Here is a 26,990-nt window from a genome sequence, read left to right as displayed (position 1 = left end):
TAAAATGTCTGCAACCTGGATTTGCCTCTGCTGCAAACTTATGTCTTATTTTCGTTAACTGCAATCTTGCCAAGCAATAACTTTACTTGACGTTCCTCCAGTAGACAAGGGGTGTTCATTTCGCTCATATTTATAGACTCAGTCATTTTTCTTCGAGCGGAATTATTTTTTGGTGCTCGAAGCGAGAACATATATCTTCACGTCGTTTGGCGATCGTAGGCTCGACATATCGGAGGTAAAAATGGTTCATTAAAACTCTGTGAAAGCTACTTAATTACCGTAAGAAACCGGACGTGCACACGCGAAACAATTAGCGCCCACCCAATTCCTTAAAAATGCTTGAAAAATAAGCATATGACATAGTAAACGCACAGCCTTAAAGGGGCCCTCCGCAGCTTTCTGCGATCGTCTGTTTATATTGTGATATTGCGTAGTAGGTGCAAGTTAATATGTATACAAAGTTTTAGATTACAAAACCATTTATTAAGCAGATGGCAGAAGAAATATATCGGAACTATTTTTTCTTTGAAGACAATCCCCCATTCCCTGCCCATCGCTAAAACTTGACCAATGGAAATGCTGCGTTTCGCGGTGAATGCGAACGTTATTATTGCAACACTTTTTAAGCTCGTTGTAAATTAGAGTTTGAGAAGAACGTAAACTGATTGTGGTGCGGGAAACACAGTCCGCAATTATCGCTCCGAAAACCAGCGAACTATGTTTTCTCCCCGAAAGCTTGTTGCTAGGGGGTGATGCGTCGGCGCGTCGGCTCGTCTGCTTCCCGGGGCGTCTGCAAGCGTGCGTTTGCGGGACACGTGTTCCTTCTTCCCGTGGATCCCGACTCCGAAGCCAGCTTTGCGATCCTTCCACGTAAACGAGTCAAACTTTTCCTTGTCATCTGTGGAATGCGACTGCGTATTGCAGTAGCAGCGCGACGGTGCGGTGCGACGAACGACGACTGCCGAGCACAAAGTCCGGGTTCCTTGACGACGGTCCACGCGTGTCCGAGAGATTCCTCCGCGGGTCGGCGGTCGGCGGCGTTGGTGACACGCAGTGACCCTGGCATCCTTCGCTTGCTATTGGCAGACGCGTAAAGAGATGCCCCTCCCGCTTTCCGGGGTCATCTCAGAAAGAGGGGCGTGCCGGGGACTTTGATAGCAATTTTAGTAGGGAAATCGGCTGCGCATGACCATAATTTTATGATTTTTTGGATCCTTAGGGCCTGCAGATTGAGTTACCGCCATAAATAGACCATCACAGAACGCTCCGGAGCGCCCCTTTAAGCTCGGAGTCCATCTACACTGTTAGCAAAAATAGCACGCCCAGACGTGTAAACCGTTGTCCCACAGCGGACACGTCGAAACGTGTTCGTTTTACACGAGGCCATCTATGTTTTTCGTCTACACATGAGGTGCTGTGTAAACTTAACACGCTACACCGTGTCTGCCTTCCGCAAAACCGTTTCGAGCGTGTTCTTTATGAAACATGGCGGCCAGCGGCCGAGAACAGGCGAGAGACGAGCCCAGCGAGCCGCGTGCCTTTCAGCCGAATTGAAAGCACACAGGGCGCGTTAGTTCTCGTTCGATGTCTTTTATACACAGTACAGTCTCTAAGCGGCGGACGTAGCTACTTGCAAAAATACGTACGAGCGTTGTCGGCGGTCGGCGGCGTCGGTAGCTTCAACAAGCCGCTAGACAAAAAAAAAAACAAAAACGAATGCCGAACTTACATGGATAAATAACTTGAGGAAACTATTTAGAATCGGGCGGTAACTTGCGCCACCTATCGAGATTTCTAGCAGCCTGTTTTAAAAAAAAAATACGAGTCTGTTAACACAGCGAACGACCACGACCACACAGCAACCCTACATACAACGGAGGCAACATAGCACACAGCTACACAGCACCGACATGTACACAAACACAACAACCAACACTACGTCCGACACTTCCTACTTGATATCCATTTCTCCCCGCGGCGCATATAAGCTTGACATGTGCGGGTGAGCTCTTTGGTCGCTGACCATTACAGATTTATAGAAGAATACACAAAACACGGCGCAATGGACAGCCGTGTGTTAGAACTGTTTGCATTTAAAAAGTCTGGAGGCAAAATCTATAATGTTAGTCCGTTGCAATAAATAACGATATGTTAACAATAAATCTTGAACCGGTCATGAAAAAGTTCAAATATTTGTTATTTTCTTGCTTGACCAGTGTTATGAGCAGTCCGACTAGCTTGAATCAGATAGGAAAACAAATTATTGGGATTTTTTCATTACGTATACAATAATAAATGAAAATGATCCTTGCACAAAGCATTTTTTATATATTTTTGTGAAGGACATCCGGACATTCGCCAACACTTCACTTCCGCTAGTTGCAGCAGTTGCAGTACGGGAGCAGACGCCTTCACTTTTGGGGCGTTTTGATGCAGTTTGTTGTCGTATGTCGTGTCGGTGTCGAGAAGAGCGGTGGGGCTTGGGAGTTTGTGACCGGTGTTATTCGTGAACACTGGTGTGGGGCGCTGATGCGTCTTTTTTTTTTTTATACTGCCACCACCCCGAACTTTGAAGATACACGGGCCCGTAGCAGTGCATTATGCTGAATCGCGAGCTCCTTCTCTGTTGACGTCGCTTTCCTGGTACCACTCGTGGATACTGCAAGCGTTTAAACAGTGTGCACCGTCTCGCCTACATCCCCGGTGACGTACTCGACCAGTTGAAACTTATTGCTTCCGTCATTTTATAGTACGCAAGGCAGTTATCTCGTTGGTGTGGTTTCGGTTATAAAAGCAAGGCTAAACGCTCGTAGTTCCCGCCCTCAGTACACGTTGGACATCTTCCACACTTTGACACCGGATAACTGAATGAACGAGGATTCACATTCACTTCCGAGGTTACTCTCGCCGCTTCCTCACCGTTGAGCAGCAGGATGAGCTGGCGACAAGCCGCGGATGAAAGGCTTGAGCATCAAGAGCCCAAGCGCACTCGGTGCCGATGCGGGCGACGCGGGTTTCTGTCAACCGGGAGGCCAGCACAAACCGTGACCATTCCAGCTCTTCGTCATGACACGGTGTTGCAGAGAGCAGGGTAAAATACAGCTACACGGATCACCGAAGCAAACGACTGCTATCTTAAATCTTGACTTGTGATTGCGCCTTTGTAGTAGATCATCTTATTCGTTTTGCTGGAGAGACGCAAACGACGGGCATAACAAAATCGCTTGCATATTCCGTATATCTCACAAAAGCATTTACCCTGTCACCTTGCGAAAAGCGCGAAACACGGAGTCCGCACCGTCCTAAGCTTCCTGTTTTTTACCTGCTTTAGAGCAGTTTGTACCTGCTAGTAGATGTGCCTACTGAAACTGAAACAGGGCAGTGCCAGAGAGAAAGAGACAAAGTTGAGAAAGCTTGCTCGCTCTCCAATTTCTCAACTCTCAAGTGATTGTACCATAATAGATGCACCGACGCGTCTTCTAAAATAAAGAAAGAGCACTACGTTCACAACATAAAAAATGGTCTCAGTACATGCATCTGTGGGCTGGTAGGAAACCTTGCCCTAATTTATTCATGCCGCATGATTGGCGCAACAAACCCGTTGCAGGACCGAATCATCTACTCGAGCGGTGTGCGTCGCTATGCAAACGCAGTCCAACACGAAGCATAAAAAACGGCAGATTTAAGACAACAATCCGGAGTCCATTATTCAATTAAAACAACGTAATTATGTTGAAAACGCCCGCTGCTTCTTACTCATGGTATGTGTCGGGATACTTCCACAGTTTGAAACGGAACGAAGGAAGATTTACTTTTAAAAACGCTCGCTGCGTCCTCCCGGACCGGCTGGACCGGATCAGCTGACGACGACGGGACTGTACCTGTTGAACCTCCACCACGCAACAAACAATTTGCGCTCCGTGTTAAAAGCGTGGTTCAAACAGACCCGGAATACAAAGCACCGCACCACACACGACGAATGTTTCAGCTCTTTTTCGCATCGCCGGGTTGCACCAAACAGAACGAGATCGCCGAAGTCAACGCCGCGCTGTCGTGAACCTTGGCTTGTGGTTGCGAACTCGTGGACCCTGTGACTCCCTTCGCTTTCAAAGCACACACGACGATTACGAATGCTACTTTCCGTCTTCCAGGAACATCACAGGGGCACTTCTCCGGTCACATCTTCACTATGTGCTCGCAAACTCCGAAGCTCTATGCGAAGCTTCTCGCGTCCCGTCAAACCAAAACAGTAGCGCCGCCATGCGTACTTGCCAGATTTTCTCCGGTCAAACAAAAACAACGAAAGCCAACCGGCGCTTGCTTCCAGTGTACATCGGCGTTGCGCTTGCGGCGTGGCCAGATCGCTTGCAGTTGAAGCATAGAGTAATATAGTAAACGTAAAGAGAGGACACAGGAGCCGATTCGCGGCCCAGATAGTGCGTTTCATACCCTCTGCTACGTGGCGCTTTTCTACAATTTGGTTGAAATTAATTAAAACTCTTTCTGTGAAAAATATTTATTTTTTAAATGGCAATGCTTTAAAATTGTTCGAAGTACCTAAAACGACTAATTAGATTAAATCAAATACGTCACAAAAACCACGTGATGAATGGCGCCTGCCATGGCCTGCCTGCCTGCACGCCGTCGCCTCTGCATCATTCTGCACGGCCTCTGCTCGTCCCTGCGTCGTTCGTCTGTGCCGTGCGTGCCGTCCATCTGTGCTTTCTGCTGCATCATGTTCGGTCGACTTTGCATCGATCAAGGTGACGCATGACCGCCCGCGTGCTCGCATGCTCGGCGTGAATTCGTGGAGCCGATCGGTTCGAGCTTCTCGCGCTGTTGTTTCTGCCGGGCTGTCTGGCTGCACTTGAACGTGTGTGCATGTTGATTTTCGATGAGATTGTTTTAAAAAAAGAATTTAACTTACGACCTTGCACACGACATTGTCCATGGGTTAACAGATGACGGTGTTGAACGAACCTCTAACATTGCAGATAGAGCCTTGGTTGTTATGCTGTCTGAAATTTCCAGGAGGTGCGTTTGCACACACTGTTGTGCACGCTCCAACAACGTCTTCTGTTTAACGCAGTCTCCTCATTTCTCTCATTCGGGAGCTTAAAGGGGCGGTGCAATGATATTCAATTGGAATGTTTTTCACTTTACACGAGCTTACTGGCACTAGTGGGACTCAAGGATACGCGCACGCAACGCCACTGACCAAGAAACTCCTCTGCGCTGTAATTTCGAGGACAAAACCCAGTGTTTTTATTCAATCTCTCCTTCGAAAAACCTGATGACATAGCTGGACGGTAGCAGTACCGCCCAGTGACGATATTTGAATACGGCTCATAGATTGGACCCGAGCATGGCGTGGACACTCGAATTGGGCTCGTGATAATCGATAGCTCGAGAAACATTCGGGTAGTGTCCTGTGTCAAATCGCTGCAATGACGACGACAGCCGAACCATAAGAATGTCTGGAACTCAGCGCGTGTCCTGTGCCTTGCCAACCCCAGCGCATGACTATGATCAACATTGGCGGCATATAATCGGCTCCAGATCACGGGGCCGCTTGTTCTGGCTGCGAGTTGAGGGGGTGAACTCTGCTCGTTTTTCTTTATTTTTTTCTACGACTTCGATTGCGTGTGGTGAAAACGAACGGGTATATTTTACGGATCATTAACGTGAGAGATTCGTTCTAAGCGGTATTTGCGTAAAATACAAATATCAGTGCATCGCCCCTTTAAGACTGTTGGCTTCACAGTAAAGGCTGTGGTCTGTGGTTAGGGGGCTTCAAACGAAAGCTTGGTGTGTGTGGTGATAAGCCATTTTTTGAAGTTGACAACGAGCACGTTTACTTTGTCTTTGATGTTCCGCACCTTCCCAAAACAACCAAGAGCCATCTCCAAGCCCACAAACTTTGCATCGGAAATGAGGTCATTGAGCGGTCTTCTATTGTTGAACTTCATTGTTCTATCCATGAGATTAGCTTGCAATTCACTCCGAAACTTACTGAGAGAGACATTTATTCAAAAACCTTTCTGTAACATGGAAGAAAATTGTGCCCCACAGGTACTGAGTGCCTCAATCTTTCTTGTAATCATATCTCTTGTTTATGCAAAGGAACTTCCTGAGGCAGCCATGGCTACAGCCTATTTCTGTGATAGGATGTGCATACTTTTTGATTGTCTAAATAGCTAAAAAATTCAAGAAGACAAGGCAGAAGTTGCGTCATGCCATTCTGAAGGGAGAACCTCAAATACTTGATTTTCTCCACCAGTAACTCGGATGGATTTCAGCATGGCAGTTCTAAAGTAGGAGGCAGCCATGAGCCATCATTGGGTGGCAAGTTACTATAAAAAGTGTCCTCGTGCTCTGGGATGAGCTTTCAAGCAGCCATGACTTTAAGTTCTTACTTACACGACTCCTGCAGCAAGACACACTTGAGAACGTTTTTGGAGCTATGCACAACAAATGCTGGGCTGCAACACAAACCCAAATGTGCATCAGTTCACCTCAGGACTAAAACACCTCTGTATAAAGAAACTGTTCAAACTGCCGGACGATGAAAAAGTAGATGATGTCAAGGCTGACCTCCTAAAGGAGTTGGAAATATCTTCGCACCATGAAAGTTTAATTTCAGACATTGTGGAATGTCTTCCAATTGATAACTTCCCGCCACTAGAGGATATTTCTGAGCTGGCATCAGACATCAGGTCTAACATAATTGATGACTCGTCCACGTTTTTATAACGTTTGGGGCTATTTGATCAAGCTTTTGCTTGAACAGACAACTTACAACTGTGGCTGTTCTCAGCTGCTATCGGATGAGTCTAATAACTTGACCAGGCCTCACCAGTACTGTCTTGTTCCTAAAGCATACCACGTGCCTGGAAAATTCTTCGGGAACTTAGTAGTACCATCACAGGCTGCCTTTCATTTCATTCAGCAACTAGAAAATCACTTTCTTCCCATAATAGAGAGTGACACATGTTCGAGGAGTGTGTGCCGCCTTGTATAGCACACTTTGAGGTCTGGGTGGCTTTCGCCTTTGCCCAGTTGAGTACAGCAAAGGGTTTTTAAAATTGTTTTGAAGAATACGCTTGTGTTGACATGTTTGATTTCTTAACCGGAATTCGGACAAAGTTCGGTTGCACTCTTCAGTGGCTAGTAAGAACGAGACAGGTTTAACTGTTAATAGCGTATTAACAGAGGCGGTTGCCAAACCAAAAACAAAAAGTGATTAAGTGGGCGGTGCAGCTTGCTCTCCAAATAATTTTTTCCCCTTTTTCCAGCGAATGTGTATCACGGCTCCCTAACAAAAATATTTGTCCACTTTCTAAAAGAATTGGATAAAAATAGCGTATAGAGGCTAACAATATCTGAAAGAAAATGTATCCACTTTTGTATCCACTGTCCACAGTTTTTTAGCCGCTTTTTTCTGAAGCCATATTTCTTTTCTGAACAATTTCGGGGAATATTTAGGGACGTTGAATCTTGTCAGATTTCGAATAGAGTTCTCATTGTTTGGTAATGGCTCGCCCGCAGTGAGTTTGAGGCTATGCAAATTGGTGTTTTTTTTTTATATTTGCCGGAAATTGGGAATTTGTACTATCCGGGGTGTGCTTCGCACTGTTATTATACTCTTATGACTGGTAATGATAGCGATGTCTTATTTATTTTTGCACTTACTTCCCGTACCCGAGTCGGCGTGAAAGTGAATGTATCATACAGCATGTTCTCCGTGGAAGGATTTTGTTAACTTGGTTCCGCTAAGAATCTATTACGAAGTGTACAAATGCCGAAGTCTTTCATATTCATTTATTTTTGTGAGTATCGATCTCTTTCGTATAAAACATACAGAGCTTCTGAAGTAAATCATGTGTACATGAATGTGGTCCAATAAAATGTGTTCGAACCACTTACTGTTGTTGACCCCAAAATGTTCCACCAGCCAGGAGTGAATGCGGTGATTGTGTAACTTCAATGCTTTACAATATAAAAAGAACAAGAAATATATATACTTCTGCTTTGTGAAGTAAGTTGAAATATTGTTTGACACATTTTGCACGGACTCTATCGTAAAAAATAAAGCAAAAGTGTGTCAGTATTAAAACAAAACAAAAAAACAGCGGCTTCGGGAGTCAAGGTGCTCCCGAGAGATGAGCGAGGCGGGGAGGAAAGAGAGAGAGAAGGGTATTGGAGAACCTGAGCAAAAACGCCCAAACCGAAACCGAAACTAACTTGACCGGAAACGGAATCAGATTATACTTAATACCGCCCGCTAGGAGCGCTACCTGTCACTGGTCTATCTGGGCCGCTGGGGCCTATGGCAGTGTCCGCTCCTTACCTTGTGTATATTACTCTATGGTTGAAGGTTGAAGCAAAAACGAAACCAACTGCAATGTCACGTGTTCACATCGAGGACACGCTTTTTATATCCATTTTAACTGTTTGGAACGAATAATTAGACCCATAACTTTATTTGTGGTGTCTAAGAAACTGTTATCAGGACCCCTAAGCTAAATACAACCATGGGCGACATGAGGGAAGCCGCATTGCCATCGACCAGAAGATGGCGGCGAGCACGGTAAGCGCGGGTTTCGCCAACGTCCTGCGACATGGCGCAATAGCTTTTGGTGCGTATCTGTCTCCGAGACATGTTTCTTTCCGCGGCATTTGTCTCGACGGTCCTTTCTAAGTGTGTCCCCAAGCATTCCGGTGCTTCGATAGCCGGCAATGCCGCGGTCGTCGCCGGGGGCGATGCGTGTTATCGAGGTCGGCTACACGGTTATGCGTGTCTGACCGAACCAAAACACGTTTTTTACAACCTCGCATGATTTCTGAACGAATTATCCGTTACTCATCGTGTAAATTTATGGTAATTTGTGTAAATAGCGTGTCTTTCACCCCAAATATTCGCCAAATACACGGGACTTGCTAACAGTGTAGATTCTAGAAAGCTGAAATAGTCACCCTCGGCAGCCGCTTCTCCGACCACACGTCTACGGTCATCGTACACGTGTACGAGCTCGGCACGTGTACGATGACAACCCCATCCACCCAATCTTGCGCCCCTCATGCATTTTGGCTCTCAGACTTAACAAGCGCCCACCCACCAGTTGTTTTCAAGGTAGTCTCCAAACTTTGGGTGGGCTCTTGCATGGTGCTTTACGGGTAGAGAGAGACCGCGCATACTTATAAAGGGTGTAGCGCGTTCGATGTTGAGGAAAAGATGGTGCGGCCAACTCAGAGCTTTGTTTATTGTTAGCTCGTATAGTTTGATATTTGTCATGTTGTTTTCTACTATGCATCTGGACTATTCCCACCAAATGTGAGAAGTGAAAAAAACATAGAAATGTATCTGTCGGGGAGGCAGGGTGGTTGGGTCAACGAGAACAAACCTGGCTTGCTGGGATTGTATATTGTGCTTCATTTTCGACGCAGGCTTCTGCTGCTCATTAAAACATAAAAAACAGTGTTTGACTAAGTCTAACTCTTTATGGTGTGCAGGTATTCTTGGCAGACCATATTTTCTGCTTTTCGGGGTCTTGTATCAAACATTTGTTGTCTCGGTTCGGCCAAAGCATCTGTGTTAGACTTAGACACACTTAGGTTCTTTCGGAAAGAACAGGTATTCTTGGCAGCAAGTGGCTGCCAGTCAAGGTCAGGAGTTTGTTCTCGGCTACCCAGGACAATTATTTTCAATGTGAACTATGGCCTGTCTGCCTACGTTACGCGTTTCATTCCTCTTGGATGCTATTTAGTGTGTGTAGTGGACCTGCATTAGTCTTTTGTTTTCTCCCTATTTCGAAACCTCCACAGTTCGACTAAGACTGGGTTCTTTCGAATACATGCAGGTTTCGGCGGCAAACACCAGCCAATCAAGGGCAGAAGCTTGCTCTTGGCCGCTTTTGGCGAGTGTTTTCAAGGTGAGTGATTGACGCCTACCTGGGTTGTGTGTTACATTCCTCAGAGACACTATTTCTTTTCTTTATCGTGGTCTTCTGCCAAGCGCTTGCTGTCTCTTTTGTCTCTCCTTTACGAAGACACGTGTGTTACGCCGTGACGCCGAGCCTGGGTCTCTTTTGGGTAGCATGGCCAGGCCGCTGGTGTCCGGCATATCTCAAGGTCGCCGACCGGAAGAGGCAGTAAAAAGGCAGGTTGACAAATATAACGGAAGGTTTATTTCATAGTGAAATCTTTGGTAGATAACGACTGTTCTTGGAACGGCTAGGGGTTTTCTGGACCTCTGAAGGAGAGGAGGAGTTTATGGGCGCGCCTTCCCCAAAGACGACCGAAGGCAGTCAGATGAGCCGGGGGCCACTGGTAGTCAAACTTGCTCCAAGGGGATCATGACGTCTGTGAAGGATAGGTCGACAGGCTTCCCACGCACTCACACTCACGTGGGCTTGGGGGGGGGGGGGGGGGGGGCAGTTTCAAGTGCTGTTGATTGGCCGCTCGTTGGTCCCTGGATGGTTTCCTAGTGGACAGCCAGCGCCGTTCGTTCCCTTCCAGACAGGCACCCGGGTGACATTAAACACGCATTGTCCCTCCCCGCCCTTTCGGCGTCCGCCTTCGTAAAAGAAAGACGCTTTGGCGGGTCATAACAATAACACTTGTGCTGTTTGACTAGGATATAGCGATTTAAGGGAAGTCCCCACGGTGGGGAACATTTATGTAAGAATAAATTTGCTTTCAACTGAAATGTAGTGCGATCCGTGCCCTCTAGGCGATTTGCGGCCGCTGAAACCGTCCACCTGTTGTGAGTATTGAAACCGGGACCCCTCCAAGACTAGTGGAGCACTCTACGAATTGAGCGCGTTTGGGGCTAGCTTTGTGTAGTGCAAACGAATCTTAAGACTGGGCACTAGACTTCATCGTAGCCACCGCAGGGGTAAGATCAGACTAAAATCGGGCTTCTGATATGCGCAGGTACCACACCAGAAGGGTGCTGTTGAAGAAGGGGCATTTTGCGTTTCCAGCCAAAGTGCTGTTCTTTGAACACGATGAGTCAGTTTATGTTGGTGAACTCTGCATGCTCCTTATTTACGAGGGAATCTCAACAAGTCAGAAACTGATGTAAAATATTTGATATATGTAGTGACTAGTTTCCAAATACGTCGATAGGTGGCAACACAATCCAACTTCATTATATTTATTGCGCTGTAACTAGATAACAGTCACACGCAAACGTATCTAAATTTAGAAATGGCGGCTGTGCTCGAGGAGTGTACGCTAGAAGAGCAGCATGCTCGTGTTCGTGTTTTGTGGGCAAAATAACTTTCCTCAAAATATATCCGCTAGGACAGTGGTTCTCAAGAATTGATGTTTCGCGAACCCCTTGTGGATCGGCGGATATGGTAGAGGGGAAGGGAGAGTTATAGGTTAATTCCGAAAATGATTAACAAAATGAAAGCTAAGTGCTAGTGTAAAATAGATTTCTGTCATTGATATACACACGAAAAAAAAAATCTCCACTGAAAAGTGGAACGTTTCTTCTCACTCTGAAAAAATACAACTCTTTTTGCCGGGCTTGCCTGACGAGGCAGAGCTTGACGGACCCATATAATGCCTTTGCGGACCCCAAAGGTTCCGCTGATCCTATCTGAGAACCACCGCACTAGGAAATTATTTATTTTATAGTGGGAAGCGCTTATCGCGTAAAGCGGGGCACAACTGGGTTCAGAAATTCTTCCAAGGGCAGTCACATGCAGTTGACGAGGAGCGAACTAGTCGTCCAGTTGAGATTGCGCAACGAGCAACAGTGCGGCGAGAGGAAGAAGTGATTCGAGTGGACAAAATGGCAACAAGAGACAAGATAGAAACTGAAATATTCTGTTCTCATGGTTTAGTCTACAGTCTACATCATAATGCATTATTGTTTTAACTTTCAAAAAGTGTGCTCACGGTGGATGCCAAGAGAGCTGACCGAGGAAGACAAAAATAATCGAATGGGCCTGTCCATGTATCATCTCTTTTAATACGCCAAAGAAGGCGAAGAGATGTTTAACAAGATTGTGACTAGGGTTAAATCCTGGGTTCATCACTAATCAAATCAAAGTTTATTTTACATCACCAAGTACAAAGTACTAAATAAAGGATGTATGGAGCTCAAACAAAAAGCCGCATGGGTGTGGCTTGACTGGGTCTGAGCCCATTCTACGTATGCATAGTCCCATTGCAATGTAAAAAAAACAAGCAAAAAAGATTTGGCAACAACACTAGTAATAATATACAATAACAAACGAGTAACGCTACATCAGCATCACTTACTACACATTAAACAAATAAAGTACGTGAAGGTATACGGTTTCAAAACTATAGACCTAGATATATAAACTGTATGGAACATAAAACACTTACTTTTTTAATTTGTAATTTTTAAGCGAATTCATAAAAATGGTGATGTGTAACATAAAGATTGATTTCAGTAATTCGTGCGTGCATGAGGAATGATCCATGTTTTATTGTGACGTGTGTTATAAATGTTAGTGTTTCTTGTTAATCTAGATAATTGTTCAATGTTATTTCGTTTTTTAGCCGGCATAGTACCTCCTTAAGCAGTATATCATCACATAAAAATTGAACCGGACGTACATTAGGACTTAAAATGTTTTTCGGTATGTGCATCATAAGTAGAACCAGAGATAGCGCGCACGACTTTTTTCTGTAGTAAAAAATGTTTAGTAACGTTTGACGTAGTTGTGTTTCCCCAAACTATGTGGTACTAGTTGAGGCGAAAAAGAAACAGGGAATGGTAAATAAGCAATTTTATATTAGTGGGTTGTGAAAACCGCAACTTTGTAAGAATACCTACAACGCGAGAGAGTTTATTATCAATTATTTCAATACCACCAACTCGAAACTAAGCGTGCTTCAATGCAATGGAAGCAATCTTCCTCTTCACCTTCAACCAATAAATTCAAGGTAACACTTTTAGCTGGGAAGGTTCTGCTTACAGTGGATTTTAAGAATTCTGACGAAGTGTTGCTTGCTAATTTTTTGGAACAAGGTGAAACTAAATGCTGACTCGTACTGTGAAGTTCTGTTGTAGCTCCACGAAGCGATTCGCCGAAAACGTCCAGGACTATTCACCGCAGGAATCTTGCTCCGTCACGACAACGCCAGGCCTCATGCAGCTCGACTAACCCAAGAGACCGTTGATAATTTTAGGTGGCAACTTCTTGAACATCCGCATTTAAAGGGCTGTGCAACTGTCAAGATCTTTCTCGAACGTGGACGAAGGGGGCCGAAGCACCCGCCGAGGAGAGACGACACGCAGCCTGGTTGAGGGTGGACGATGACTGACCGGAGCGGCGTGCGCTCTACGGCGTTTATTGGGCGAGGTGAACAATGTTGTTCGCCGAGCCAGGCGGCCGCAGACGGGCGGACTGGAGGGGGGCACCACTAACTTGTCACACTCCTCCCCCCCAGTTTGTTTTTTCTAAAACAAAATAACTAAATACACGACGCGCACGGCCGACACCAACTCGGCGTCTGGTCGTGCACAGTCCTGGCCGGTCGATGGTGAAGATCACCCCGGCGAGTACCGGTCAGGTGGCCTTCGCTGCCGCGTACTCCGCCTGGGCCCTGGAGTCGACGGGCCAGGTGTGGCAACGCCGGGCGCTGCCTGTACAGGTTGCGCTCCACCCAGTGGAGCCGCAGGGACTGGATTTGGGTGTGGCACCGGTCCAACTGGTGCCACAGGACTGGCGACACTTGTCGCCTCCGTGGTGGATGGCGCTCCGCTGGCCGCTACTGGTGCTGTTGTTGAGCCCCCTGCAGGCTGGTCCTCCGAAGCGACGGCCGAGGGTGGAAGCCAGGTCCCGAGGCGAGGCCTGACATGGTCGGCGTGCCGGTGCCAGGTGGTCCCGTCGGGCATGCGGACGAGCAGCGATGAGGCGCTCGCTGGTGAAACCACATGTCCGGCAGACCAGGGTGGGCCAGGACGGAAGTTCCTGGCGTACACCGACGCTCCCGGCTCCGGCAAAGGCCCGGGACGGCACCCTCGGTCAGCAGCCAGCTTCTGCTTCAGCTGCTTCAGGAGCGCCGTGGACCGGAGGTCTGGGTGCAAGACGTCCAAGGGTGTCTTGACCATCCGGCCCAGCAGAAGCTCGCAGGGGGCACGGCCAGTGACCTCGTGAGGTGTGGTCCGGTACTGGAATAGTACCCGGGCCACCTGCGTCCGGAAATCCCCGGGCTGGCTCTTCTTGAGCTTGTCCTTGATGGTCTGGACCACTCGCTCGGCTGCACCATTGGAAGCAGGATGGTACGGCGGAACCAGCATCCGGCGGATTCCATTTCTCTGCAGCCAGTCCAGGTACTCGGCGCTGGCGAAAGCGGGACCATTATCAGACACGATAATGTCCGGCAATCCCTGCGCCGCGAAGACCTGCCGCAGAGCCGCAATGGTCGCGCTTGCCGAGGGACTGGTGACTGGCAGTGCCTCCACCCACTTCGAGAAGGCGTCCACTACCACCAGGAAGTAGTGGCCCTTGAAGGGTCCCGCATAGTCCACGTGCAAGCGGGACCACGGCCTCTGTGGGAACGGCCAGGGGGTGATCTCCACGTGGCGCGAGGCTCGCTGGTTTTCCTGGCAGACCTGGCAGCCTTGCACCTGGTGCACGATGTCCTGGTCCAAGCCAGGCCACCAAACGTGCGACCGTGCCACCATCTTGGTCTTTTCGATGCCAGGATGCCCCGCGTGCAGCAGCTGCAGCACCTTGGCCCGCAGACTTTGTGGAATCACCACCCTGGAACCCCACAGGAGGCAGCCCTGCTCCAAGCTCAGCTCTGCGGTCTTGTGGCTGAACGCCTGGTGACACAGCTCCTCCCCTCGGGCAACCGCCTTGACCACCTGAGACAGGACCGGGTCCCGGCTGGTCGCCTGCGCCACCGCAGTCCTGGTCAGCACCCCCGGGTAGGCCCGCTCCAGCAGGAAAACGTCAGCTGGCTCTGGAACGGCAGCAGGCACCTCCGGCAGGGGCAGGCGGCTCAGGGCGTCATCAGGTCCCAAGTCCTTCCCAGGGCGGTAGACCAGCTTGTACCTGTAGGCTGCCAGCGTCAAGGCCCAGCGTACCACACGAGGCGATGCTTGCACTGGGACCGCCTTGTCAGGTCCCAGCAGCCCCAGCAGCGGCTTGTGGTCCGTGACTGCCTCGAACTGCCGGCCCCACAGGTACTGATGGAAGCGCTGGACCCCGAAGAGGAGGGCCAAGCCTTCCTTGTCGAGCTGGCTGTAGCGTTGCTCCGCCGCATGTAGTCGACGAGAAGCAAACGCCACAGGGCGTTCCTGACCATCCTGACCCCGGTGCGACAGGACGGCTCCTACCCCGTACGGCGACGCATCCACGGTGAGGACTACAGGCTTGGCCGGATCGAAGTGCGCCAGCACTGGAGCCTTAACAACGAGCTCCTTGCTGCGCTGGAAGGCCAAGTCCTGCTCCTTCTTCCAGGCCCACTGCTGCCCGTCACGAAGCAGGCGATGCAGCGGCTCCAGATACGTCGACAGGTTGGGCAGGAACCTCCTGTAGAAGTTGATGAGGCCGAGGTAGCTCTGAAGCTCCTTCTTGCTCTTGGGCTTCGGTGCCTTGAGCACGGCCTCAATCTTGCGGGGTGCCGGGGCCAGGCCAGCCTGGGAGATGATGTGTCCCAGGTACTCCACGCTGGGGGTCAGGAACACGCACTTGTCCAGCCTCAGCTTGAGACCGGCGTCCTGTAGTCGTGTCAGGACTTTGCGCAGGTTCTGCAGGTGGTCCCCGTCGTCGGTACCGGTAACCAGGATGTCGTCCAAGTACACCGCCACGTGCCTCATGCCCCTGAAGAGGTTGTCCATCTCTCTCTGGAAGATGGCTGGGGCTGAGGCCACGCCGAACGGTAGGCGTGTGTACTGGAAGAGTCCCATGGTAGTCGAAATGGTGACATACTTCCGGGCGGCATCCTGGAGCACCAGCTGCTGGTAGGCATCTCGGAGGTCGAGCTTGGTGAACTTCTGTCCCCCGGACAGAGCCGACCAGAGATCTTCTACCCGAGGCAGCGGGTACTTTTCGACGGTAGCGACGGGGTTGATGGTGACCTTGAAGTCCCCGCAGATCCTGACGCGGCCGTCTCGCTTGAGGACTGGGACAATTGGTGCAGCCCACTCGGAAGTCTTGACGGGCACCAGGATACCCTCTCGCTGCAGCCGTTGCAGCTCCTGGGTGACCCCGTCCTTCAGGGCAAACGGCAGAGGACGCGGCTTGAAGAATCGAGGCCGGGTTCCCTCGGGTATGTGGATGCCGACCGTCGTGCCGGCGAAGGTGCCCACCCCCGGCTGGAACAGGGACTGGAAGTCGGTCAGGAGGCTCGGGACGTCTTGCACCACGTGCAGCGCAGCTTCTTGGTACTCCGGCAGCCGAACACCCAGCGAGTGAATCCAGTTTTGGCCCAGCAGCGTCGGCGACGACCCCTTGGTTAAGTAAAGGGGAAGGATTGCCTCCCTGTCGCCAAGGCGAACGCTGACTTGGGCCCGACCCTGGACCTGGGAAAGCTGCCCGGAGTAGCTGCGCAGCATGACGTCAGACGCCTCTATGGACACGCCGGGGAAGGTCCGCTTGAACAGCTTCCCGGGCATGACCGACACGCTGGCCCCTGTGTCCAGCTCCATGGTGATGGGGTGGCCGCAGATTTCGACGGACACCAAGTATGGTGGCACAGACGATGGAAGTCTGTTGGTGTGCCACACGTCGAAAATCTGCGGGTCCTCGGCCACGACGTGGACCCTGGCTGAAGACGAACCCGGGCCTGGTGCCGCTCGTCCCCGCCGCGTTCTCTTGCGACGACCACCCTGGCCGCGGGCTTGGCTGGAACCCGGGCTTGAACCAGGCTGCTGCTGCTGGCCGCCGCTCGTCCTCCCCCCTCGGCAGACACGTGCGAGGTGCCCAGTTCTCCCGCACGTGAAGCATTGTGCTTGGACGAACTGGCACTGCGAGGGGGAGTGGGCAGCACCGCAGCGGCTGCAGGCACCGCTCCTTGCCGCCATCTTGTTCACCGCCGCTTCCGTCGACGGTGAGCCGGCCGCACGCGCTATCTCGCTGGCGTGCTTTGCTGAGGCTTCCATCGCCAGCGCTGCCTTCACCGCGTCGTCCAGCGAAGGGTCGGGGAGCTCCAAGAGTCGCGTCTGCATGGCGGGGTTGTTGATTCCGCAGACGAACCGGTCCCGGAGTAGCGAGTCCAACTGGTCGCCGAAGGCGCAGGTGCTCGCTAACCCTCGTAGCGCAGCGACGAACTGCCCGAGGGTCTCCCCGTCCTGGCGGCTCCGGTTGTTGAAGCGGAACCGCTCCATAAGCGTGGACGGCGCCGGGCTGAAGTGCGAGCGCAGCGTGGCGAGCAGCTCACCCAGCGTTTTGACGTGCGGCGTGGCCGGCTTGAGGAGGTCGAGAAGGAGGCTGAAGGCTCGGGTCCCGCAGCTGGCCAGGAAGATGTCCCGTTGTTTCGCCTCGGGCGTGTCGTTCGCCCGGAAGAACACGTGGACCTGTTCTTCGTAGACCGGCCAGGCGGACCCATCTCCGTCGAACGGCTCGAGCCTCCCGTACAGCGGCATGGCGACAGGAGCGGGGTGCGGTGTTCCGACTCTCTCGGCGGCGTGGGCCGAACCGTGCACGTTGGTGGCCTCCAGTGCCACGGTTCCTCGTCGCCAGTGTCAAGATCTTTCTCGAACGTGGACGAAGGGGGCCGAAGCACCCGCCGAGGAGAGACGACACGCAGCCTGGTTGAGGGTGGACGATGACTGACCGGAGCGGCGTGCGCTCTACGGCGTTTATTGGGCGAGGTGAACAATGTTGCCCGCCGAGCCAGGCGGCCGCAGACGGGCGGACTGGAGGGGGGCACCACTAACTTGTCACAGCAACAATACGCGCTTGGAATATTTTTCACTTTACACGAGCTTACAGGCACTAGTGGGACCCAAGTACACTCGCACGAAACGCCACTTACCAAGGAACTTCTTTGTTGCAGTGTAATTTTAAGGACAAAAGCGAGCGCTTGCTTTCAATCTCTCCTTCAAAAACTTGACGACGTAGCTGGGGGTCGCAGTTTTCCCCCAGTGACAATATTTTAAATCGGCTTACAGATTGAACCTGAGCATTGCCTGATCACTCTGATCACTGAGCATTGCCTTATCACTGATCAACAGCTCGACAAGCATTCGGGTAGTGGCCCCTGTCCAATCGCTGCAATGATGACAATAGCCGAACCATAACAATGGCTGGAACTCAGCGCGTGTCCTATGCTTTGCTAAACCCCGCGCGTGTCTGATCTACATTTGCGGCATATGTTAGGCTCCTGATCACGTGGTCGATTGTTCTGACTGCGAGTTTAGGGGGTGAACTCTGCTAGCTTTTAATTTGTTTTTATGGCTTCTATTGCGCGTGGTGAAAAACCAACGCCTTCTATAGGTCATTAACGTAAGGGATTCGTTCTAAGCGATATTGGCGCGAAGCGCAAAAATCGTTGCATCGCCCTTTTAAAGTTCTGACATGACCCCAAGTGGCTATCAGTTGTTGTTGTCCGCTAAAACTTACCTTGGCGGGAAACGTTTCGCGACAAATGAAGGTGTAGAACGTGAGGTATGCACGTAGCTAAGAAAGAAGCCCAAGGAATTTCGCGGTAAATGTGCTTGGGCACTGGTAAAGAGATGTGATAAATGTGTCAATGTCGGGAGAAAATATGTCGAGAATTATAACGGAATTTTTATTTGGTATGTTGCGCAATTTTTCAAAAACAGCCTTTTGCGACTTACTGACATTGCTTCGTATAATGTGTATGTGTAGACTTATGTTACACTTTTGAGCACACTCGCAAAGCCCTGTGGTTATACAAACAAGTTTCTCTTGCGTGTGCAGGCAACATCGGAATAATATCAAGGGTATGTATTTTTATATACGATAAAGAGTTGTCATAAACTTAATCTTGTTTTTTTTTTTACCCTCTAAGCTTGCTTAAGAAAAAGGCTACAAAGCCAGAGGATTATAGCCAGTTATTTTGCTAAAAAATAATTGATAAGAGTATTTTACAACTTATGATCAATGCATTGAAGTCGTTAGATGGACTCGATGTATTCATAGGATCTGCTAGGCTTGCGCTGAGACTTCAGTCTTAACTGTCCTTTATGAGCATTCATGTTTTGAGATTTTACCACCCATATGATGCTAATGTGTTCCAGGCGAATTCATGTGGCGCTCTGGAAAACTGCCCGACCAGTCTCCTCCATGAGCTGCGGACAGTTGTGCCCGTAGGTGTATTCCGTGGGAGAATCTGTAAGTGACTGCTGTGTTTCTGCATGCTATCTCGCTTATTCTAAAGCTACTGTGCTTGGTATTTCTGTATATTAAAATCCAATAGCGTGAGGTTCCTAAAAGTGCACGAAAAAAAAATGTGAACAGCCAATCGCTGCGCTCTGCTTAAGCCGATCAATTTTATGTGTTGCATGAAGATTGACCTATGAGTGGTGTGTACAAGAGCTCTGTTTATTGGCTTATTCCCCGTGCATCAAGCCTGACTTCTTTAGCTTGATAAAGGATGCTGAAGTTGGGTTAGACTAGTGTTGCACTGAAATTTTAGTAAGTTAAAAGTGTTGACCAGCAAGACACCAGTTGCATCCAGACCATGTTTCGACAAAAATAGACAATATCGGAAAGGCTTCTACATAATTTTCCGGGGGGCCCGGCAACAACACATGTTGTTTTGTTTTTCGATGAAGCTTTGCAAGCTGTGAATCCTAGATATTTGTCAGCTCTAGAAATGTAAAATGTGTTAGAGAACACAGTATGTTTAAAGGCACATGCGGTATCCTACTGCAGTTTGAATTTATGGCATTTGTAAAGCAGAAAACGTGCTTTGTTTCGGCCGGTTCAAAGTTTCTTCAAAGGCGATTAGTATTTCTTATTTAGTGTGCTCTTCGAAAAAGAATGTGTGCGGCTCTTTCTTAGATTATGACGCATGGCTCGTTTCTTTTGAAAGCAGGCTTTCGTTTTCTTCACACAAGCAGTGATTCCAAGGAATGCAGTGAATCAAGTGGCACGTCATTTTCCCGAATGTGCTCGCGATTAAAAAAAACGGAAAGGTTTATATTGATGCCTTTTTCGACATATCTTCAGAAAACAACGGTAAGTTATTTTAATTGTTGATGCCTATTCATAGAGCTGCGGAGCAATTTCTTCTTTTTTTTAAGGAAATATTTCCTTAAAATGTAGCTGTATGCTGGCGCCTCCGCTTTGCTCGCAGCGGACCCAGGTACCATTACCGCAGGGCGGCGTGCGATATTTTTCAAGGATTTAGGGACGAGCCCATAACAGCTGTCGCTGTAAACAAGCACCCGCTATGTGCGTGAACTATTTCAGAATGAGGAAGAACGAACCTACGTGCGAACGGTGCAAATTGCGGAGACAGCAGCTGCTCTTCTGTCCTGGAATTGAAATCAGAAGGAATAAAAAAACCGCACGTTTTCTAACTGCGCATATACGCATGACGTGCTGTTCGACTGTTGAGAGTAGACGACAAAAAGGTTCTACCGCCGGCGAGACGATTGGTTTTGCAGTCGGTGAAGTATATCTTTTTTCCATAATAACTGCGACCTTTGGCACTCACGCTCTGCTTCGGCCTGCTGCTTCGCTGAGGTCATGCGCCTTTGCCAGGGGCGGTTTGCTGGTTAATTCGGCTATTTATTACGGCTACTATAATAGCGTTAAGGGGATATCACAGTATAGTAGTTTTATCTACGATTCAAAATATTTACGAATCTAGATTGCGCGACCGTTTTGAAGTAGCAAATTGCGTTTTTTTTAATTTATTTATTTCCCAAAACTGCGGGTACGAGCACTGCTCAGGCAGGATCAGGTTTGATCCTGCCTGGGCAGCGCGTCAGGTTTGACAAAAGGAAATGCTCAAATGTATACACACCTACGCTTTCAACAAATAATGTCGGCACGAAATTCCACAATTCAATTGTGTTGGGAAAGAACGATTTTTAAATAGTTAAATTCTGGCAAGGTGTGGCCGATTTATTTTAGAGTGATTTATAATTGTTGATATGGGAGGAGCAGGAAGTAAATAGGTGGCACTTGATAAACCAGATCTGTTGTGAACGAGTAAGTGAAAAAAAAAATTTACCCTGGCCATTTGTCGGCGTAGGTGGTACGATTTCATTTCTAGCTGCTCTGGCATACTAGTTACTGATGATTATCATCGATAGTCTGGTGAGATAAATCGAGGAGCAAGAGGTTGAATTCTCTCCACATCCGTAATGTATTTAATGAAATACAAATCCCATACAATTGAGGTAGGCTTTTGGCTTGGCTTTCGAGGGACATCACTTCAATCTTTTTCGTAGAAAGCGCAGATTTTTAATGCCCTAGTGCTTATGTTCTTGAGATGCTTGTCCCACTTAACCCCTTGCCTGCTCAATTTTTTGTTCCAGGGAACGTAGAGGAACAATTTGTTTTAAACAGTCAGTTTGCAATAAAATTATACAAAAAGTTTTATAGACTTCCAGGTGTGATATCTTGCTCTAAATCAGGACTTCTAGTCAAAGTGCATTGACGTGCAGACATTGAAGTTAATGGAATGCTAGCAGGATTCACATCGTTTTCATGATTCATCCCACTGCCCATCAAACTAATGTTTGATTCCTAAAAAATTGGAAAGGCTGAAAGATCCGCCCTCACATATGCCTGAGCATTGATTCTTTTCAAATACAAGGTTTTTATATTTTTGCCGGCTAAAGCGAACTTCCGCACCAAAGCCTTATTTTTTTTTTTTTCTTAACGTGAGCGCTCACAGGCGATTCCTTTTTTTTTCTGAGCTAAGTGAAGCTTTATTTTTCTGTGGAACAGCAAAAGAAGCGAGAAAGCTACTCAAGGTAAATGAAGCACCAAGGGTGGTTTTGCCATCAGCCGGACAGCACGCTAAACAAGCGTCGAAACCGAAACGCGAATCACACTCGTGGTCGAGTTTTATAGTCCGTAAGGGGTGGCACCAGTGACACTTGTTATCAATAGGCAAGGGATTACAGAACAAACAGTCTGAATGCGCCGGTGAGCAATGTGATAACTATTGAATAAGGGATTTTACTTCGTTGATGCAGTCATCTCGACTGTTTTGGAAAAGTTAATCTTCATCCTCTAAAGTTCGCACCAGTCCGAAAATTTACAAAGATTGCCATTCAACAGCGTCTGACAGGAAGCGTTTGCAGACCTTATGTCTGAAAATCAATGCGACCGATTAATCGATTAATTCAGTGGTTCTCAAATGGGGGTCCCGGATCCTTTGGGGTTTGCGAAAGCATTCTTGGGGTCCGCGAAGCCCAGCCTCATCAGTCAAGCCCAAAAATAAAAGCTTTTTTTTTTTGTTTTTTTTTTTTCAGATTCAGAACAAACGGTCCAATTTTCGGGTGCGTTTTCTCGTGTATACGTCAATAAGTGAACTTTACTTCACACTAGCCCTCAGTTAAATTCATTTCTTAAATCACTATCAAAATTAACCTATACTTTCCCCTCACCACGAACAGGGTCCTCCATTACCTCTGCCGATCAACAAGGGGTCCGCAAAACATCAATGACTGAGAACCACTGGATTAATTAATCGAATAATCTTAGGCAATTGATCCAGTTAAAATTTTTAACCGACGCCTAGCCCTACAAGTCATGAGGAGGAGTTTGATATTTTCCAAATGAAGTGAAACGTCACCACTCCGTTCAAAATCGACGAGAGAAGTGCAAAAAATCGATAACCGATTCATTATCTGTGGCTGAGAAATCAGTAAATGTTTGAAATAAAAGCGTTGCCTTATTGTTACATGATTAAAACTAAAATGAACCAAATTATAATCGGCAATGCCGTCCCTTTTAGTGACAATGCAATCTTTTGGAAAATTGTTTGTGAAGATAAGGACTAGAATTGAATAGGTTATCTCGGTAACTCACGTAGAACACAGAAGATGGCGTTCGCTGTCAACGTATTGTGATCGCGGGATAGCTAATGTATTCCAGTCAATGCTCGGTAGGTTAAAATCGCAAGTGAGCAGAAATATTTTATTAGGCGTGAGCATGCGTTCGGGATGGCCCGTTACAGAACTTTTGGGAGGTCGGGAAACGACGGCAAACAAAGTTGAATATTTTCGACAGCTGACTCTGCACAAAATTTGTCTGGTGTTAGGGAATATTGTCACGAATGACAAGTGATGAGGCGATAATAAATGAAGGAACTAAACATTTAATGGGGCGAACTTGTGCCCAAAATGAAAAGGGAGCAGAGGAAAGTAGAGCGTCGCGAGCGTCGAAGTCGGCGTGACAGCAGAGTCGAACGCTGGGGCGAAACTGACTCCAGCTTGCCCCGCGGAGCCGCTTTTGTACACGCGTGGGCTTCTGGAGCATTCGGCGTAGAAGGTTCGGCGCGTAGAACATTCTAATCTCGATGGCTGGTGTGACTGAGTCGGAGGATTTCTTGGGTCAGCTGTGCCATGAACGATGATCCGCGATCTGTAATCACAACTTCTGGAGCGCCATGCCGCAGGACGATGGACTCAATGAAAATTAGCAACTTCCACAGCAGTCCCCGAAGGAAGAGCTTTCGTTTCGGCGTACCGCGTGAGATAATCTGTGGCGACGATGATCCAGCGGTTCCCCGACGTCGAAGGCGGAAAAGGACCAAGTAGATCCATTACGATCTGCTGGAACGGTGCAGTTGGAGGAGAAATGGGCTGCAGGAGTCCCGCCGGCCTCGTCGGAGGTTTCTTGCGTCGCTGGCACTCTTGGCATAATCGTGTGTATAGGTGGACGGTCTTGGGGAGCTTGGGCCAGTAATACTTTTCACGAATACGGGCCAGTGTCCGGCTGTAACCAAGGAGTCCGGACGTCGGGTCGTCATGGCGGGCTTGGAAGATCTCCTCTCGAAGGTCACTCGGGATTACCAGCAGCCACGGCGAATTACTGTCCCCAAAGTTCTCTTTGCAGAGTACAGCTTGTCGAATGGCGAAGGTCGGCAGGGTTCGTGAGAAAACACGGGGCACGGTGCTCCCGCGCCCTTCCAGGTGCTGAATTAATGCGCGCAGATCAGGATCGTTTCGTTGACGTCGTGTCAGGTCGTCGTTGGTCACTGCTCCTAGGAACCACTCGTCGTCATTGTCGTCGATGCTGCCGGAAGGTGTTTCGAGAGGGGCCCTGGACAAGCAGTCGGCGTCGCTGTGCTTGCGGCCTGACTTGTAGACTACAGTCATGTTGAACTCCTGTAGTCGGAGACTCCATCGAGCGAGGCGTCTTGAAGGGTCCTTGAGGTTCGCAAACCAGCAGAACGAGTGGTGGCCTGTGACTACGCGGAACGGGCTCCCGTGCAAGTACGGGCGGAACTTCGTGATTGCCCAGACGACCGCAAGACACTCCTTTTCAGTCGTGGAGTAATTTCTCTTCGATTTGGACAGCGTCCGACTTGCGTAGGCGATGACTCGCTCGGTGCCTTCTTGCACTTGAACCAGTACCGCTCCAAGTCCTGCATTACTAGCGTCCGTCTGAATCTCGGTTTCCGCTTCCTGATCAAAGTGTCCTAGGACAGGAGGAGACTGGAGTCTTCGCTTCAGCGCGTCGAATGCCTGCTGCTGCTTCTCGGCCCATTCGAACTTCTCGGGGTTCTTCATGAGGTTTGTGAGCGGTGCGGAAATCCTTGCGAAATCCCGAACGAATCGTCGATAGTAGACACAAAGTCCGAGGAATCTTCGCACGGCCTTCTTGCCTTTCGGCGCTGGGAATGCCGCGACGGCGCGAGTCTTCTCGGGGTCTGGGCGGACGCCTTCGTTACTAACCACGTGGCCTAGGAACTTCAGTTCGTCATAGGTGAACCGACACTTTGACGGCTTCAGGGTGAGTCCGGCGCTCCGTATGGCTTGGAGAACTGCTCGGAGTCGTCGCAAGTGCTCGTCGAAGTCGCTGCAAAACACGACGACGTCGCCGAGGTAGACGAGACAGCTCTGCCACTTCAGCCCTGCCAGCACTGTGTCCATTACACGTTCGAAAGTTGCTGGCGCCGTGCACAGTCCGAAGGGCATCACTTTGAACTCGTACAGTCCATCCGGCGTGACGAAGGCTGTCTTTTCTCGGTCCCGTTCGTCGACTTCAATCTGCCAGTAACCGCTCTTCAGGTCCATCGATGAGAAATATCGAGAGTGGCGCAGCCGGTCAAGAGTGTCGTCGATGCGGGGGAGTGGATAGACGTCTTTCTTCGTCACCGCGTTCAGCTGCCGGTAGTCCACGCAGAACCTTAGCCGTTCCGTCCTTCTTCTTAACCAGCATGACTGGCGAGGTCCACGGACTATTTGAAGGTTGGATTATGTCGTCTCTCAGCATCTCTTGAACTTGCGAATGCCCCGCACCTCCACCAAAATGTCACGAATGACAAGTGATGAGGCGATAATAAATGAAGAAACTAAACGTTTAATGGGGCGAGCTTGAGCCCAAAATAAAAAGGGAACAGAAGACAATAGAGCGTCGCGGGCGTCGAATCGGCGTGACAGCAGAGTCGAACGCTGGGGCGAAACTGACTCCGGCTTGCCACGCGGAGCCGCTTTTGTACACGCGTGGGCTTCTGGAGCATTCGGCGTAGAAGGTTCGGCGCGTAGAACATTCTAATCTCGAATCAGCCCCCCCCCCCCCCCCCCCCGACCACCGTGTGCACGCAACGGACGACGTACGCCGCAGCAGCACAGTATGCCCGATACCCCCGCCAATTTCCTCTGGCATTCGCTCCCGTCGAAGGAGATCCCCTCCCGGCCGACAGTCCCGAGGAAGACCCCCGGCCCCTCCGTTCTTCAACGAATCCCACCTCCGCCTGCCATCGACTACGCCCCGGCTCTTCGGAGAAGGCGGTTCCCCAGGGCGCCCCTGTCTCCGAAATTTCCTGGCACGCGGCAGCTACCTTCGCTTTCCCACCGACAACTCCGATGACCTGAGATGTCGCTTTCGGTGACCCCGATGTCTCTTGTTTAGTAGGAGATCGTCAAGTCGGACTGCCGGTTTAAGCGACGACCACTGGAAAGATGCTTCGGCGACGGTAGTCGGATCCTCCTCAACGAAACAGCTAGCAGCATACGTATGATGCAGTGTGGCGAAACACGCACGCGCCTGATGTCGGAGAATATGGCGGTCCTACGTGATCGCCGCCAGCGTCTCCTTTACGCGTCCAGCGGTGCTGCCTGCGTGGCCGACCCGTTGACGATGCGGAGGTAATTCGTTGCTTCCGTGCCACACGCGCCGGCAGGGAAGGACAGTCACGTAAGACCCATATGTACGTCTAGTCTTTTGGACGACCCCCGTGACATCGGCACGGTCTCCGATGCTTTATTTTCTTCCTTTTATCGCTCGGACCCTGCTATGTCCACCCCGAAATTTGCCGAGCAGGCTCACCTATGGAACGGCGGCGTTCCTTCGTTCCTTCTAAAAAGAACGCGTTCCAGGAACGCCGTTCCGTACAACACTGGTTTCATGCAGCCTGTTTAGATCCGCGGCGACAAACAGGAGCAGGACCTCGGTTGTGAAGCAGGTTATGAAGATCTCTTCTTCATGTGATTATAAAAATCCTGCGTAATTATATTCTTCAGTCGCTTCATGACGATCCCCCTGCTAGACACTTGGGTGTGTTTCGCACCTACAACTGCGTGCGTTCTCGTTTCTTTTGGTTAAGAATGTGTCGCAGCATGCATCGGTGCCTTCACCCGGTACGACCTCTGAATCTCCCTTTTGAGAGCATCGGACTCGACCGATTCAAGTCAAACGCTCGGTTGGTGTTCCCATCGACAACCCTTCCCGGTATGGGGAGACAAAGGACTTGAGCACGGCAAATACCGAAAGAACCGCATAGTTCTTTCTCCACTAAATTGCTTTGCGGCACAAATCTTCTTAAAAACATGTAAGCGATCGAGGTAGAGCATTTCTGTCATCTGTAGTACAGTATCTCCGACTTTGAGG

General features: G+C 49.4%; 1 protein-coding gene across 3 annotated transcripts in view; it reads left to right on the top strand.

The window, feature by feature from the left end:
* The first annotated feature begins 19,101 nt into the window (after positions 1-19,101).
* Positions 19,102-26,990, top strand: part of LOC115311526 (cytochrome P450 2J2) — a 63,731-nt gene continuing 55,842 nt past the window's right edge. For 2 of the 3 annotated variants that reach the window (XM_040223358.1, XM_040223360.3), the window contains exon 1: positions 19,102-19,298. The gene's annotated coding sequence lies outside the window, so the exon portion shown is untranslated. Of the gene's footprint in view, positions 19,299-20,105; positions 20,148-26,990 lie in introns of those variants that run through there. The other variant, XM_040223359.1, reaches the window with a different exon arrangement.

This window comes from Ixodes scapularis, unplaced genomic scaffold, assembly GCF_016920785.2.
Source record: "Ixodes scapularis isolate PalLabHiFi unplaced genomic scaffold, ASM1692078v2 PGA_scaffold2__306_contigs__length_199485367, whole genome shotgun sequence".
Lineage (NCBI taxonomy): Eukaryota > Metazoa > Arthropoda > Arachnida > Ixodida > Ixodidae > Ixodes > Ixodes scapularis.
The sequence above is the reverse complement of the archived record's forward strand: the minus strand, read 5'-3'. Positions and strand labels throughout refer to the sequence as shown.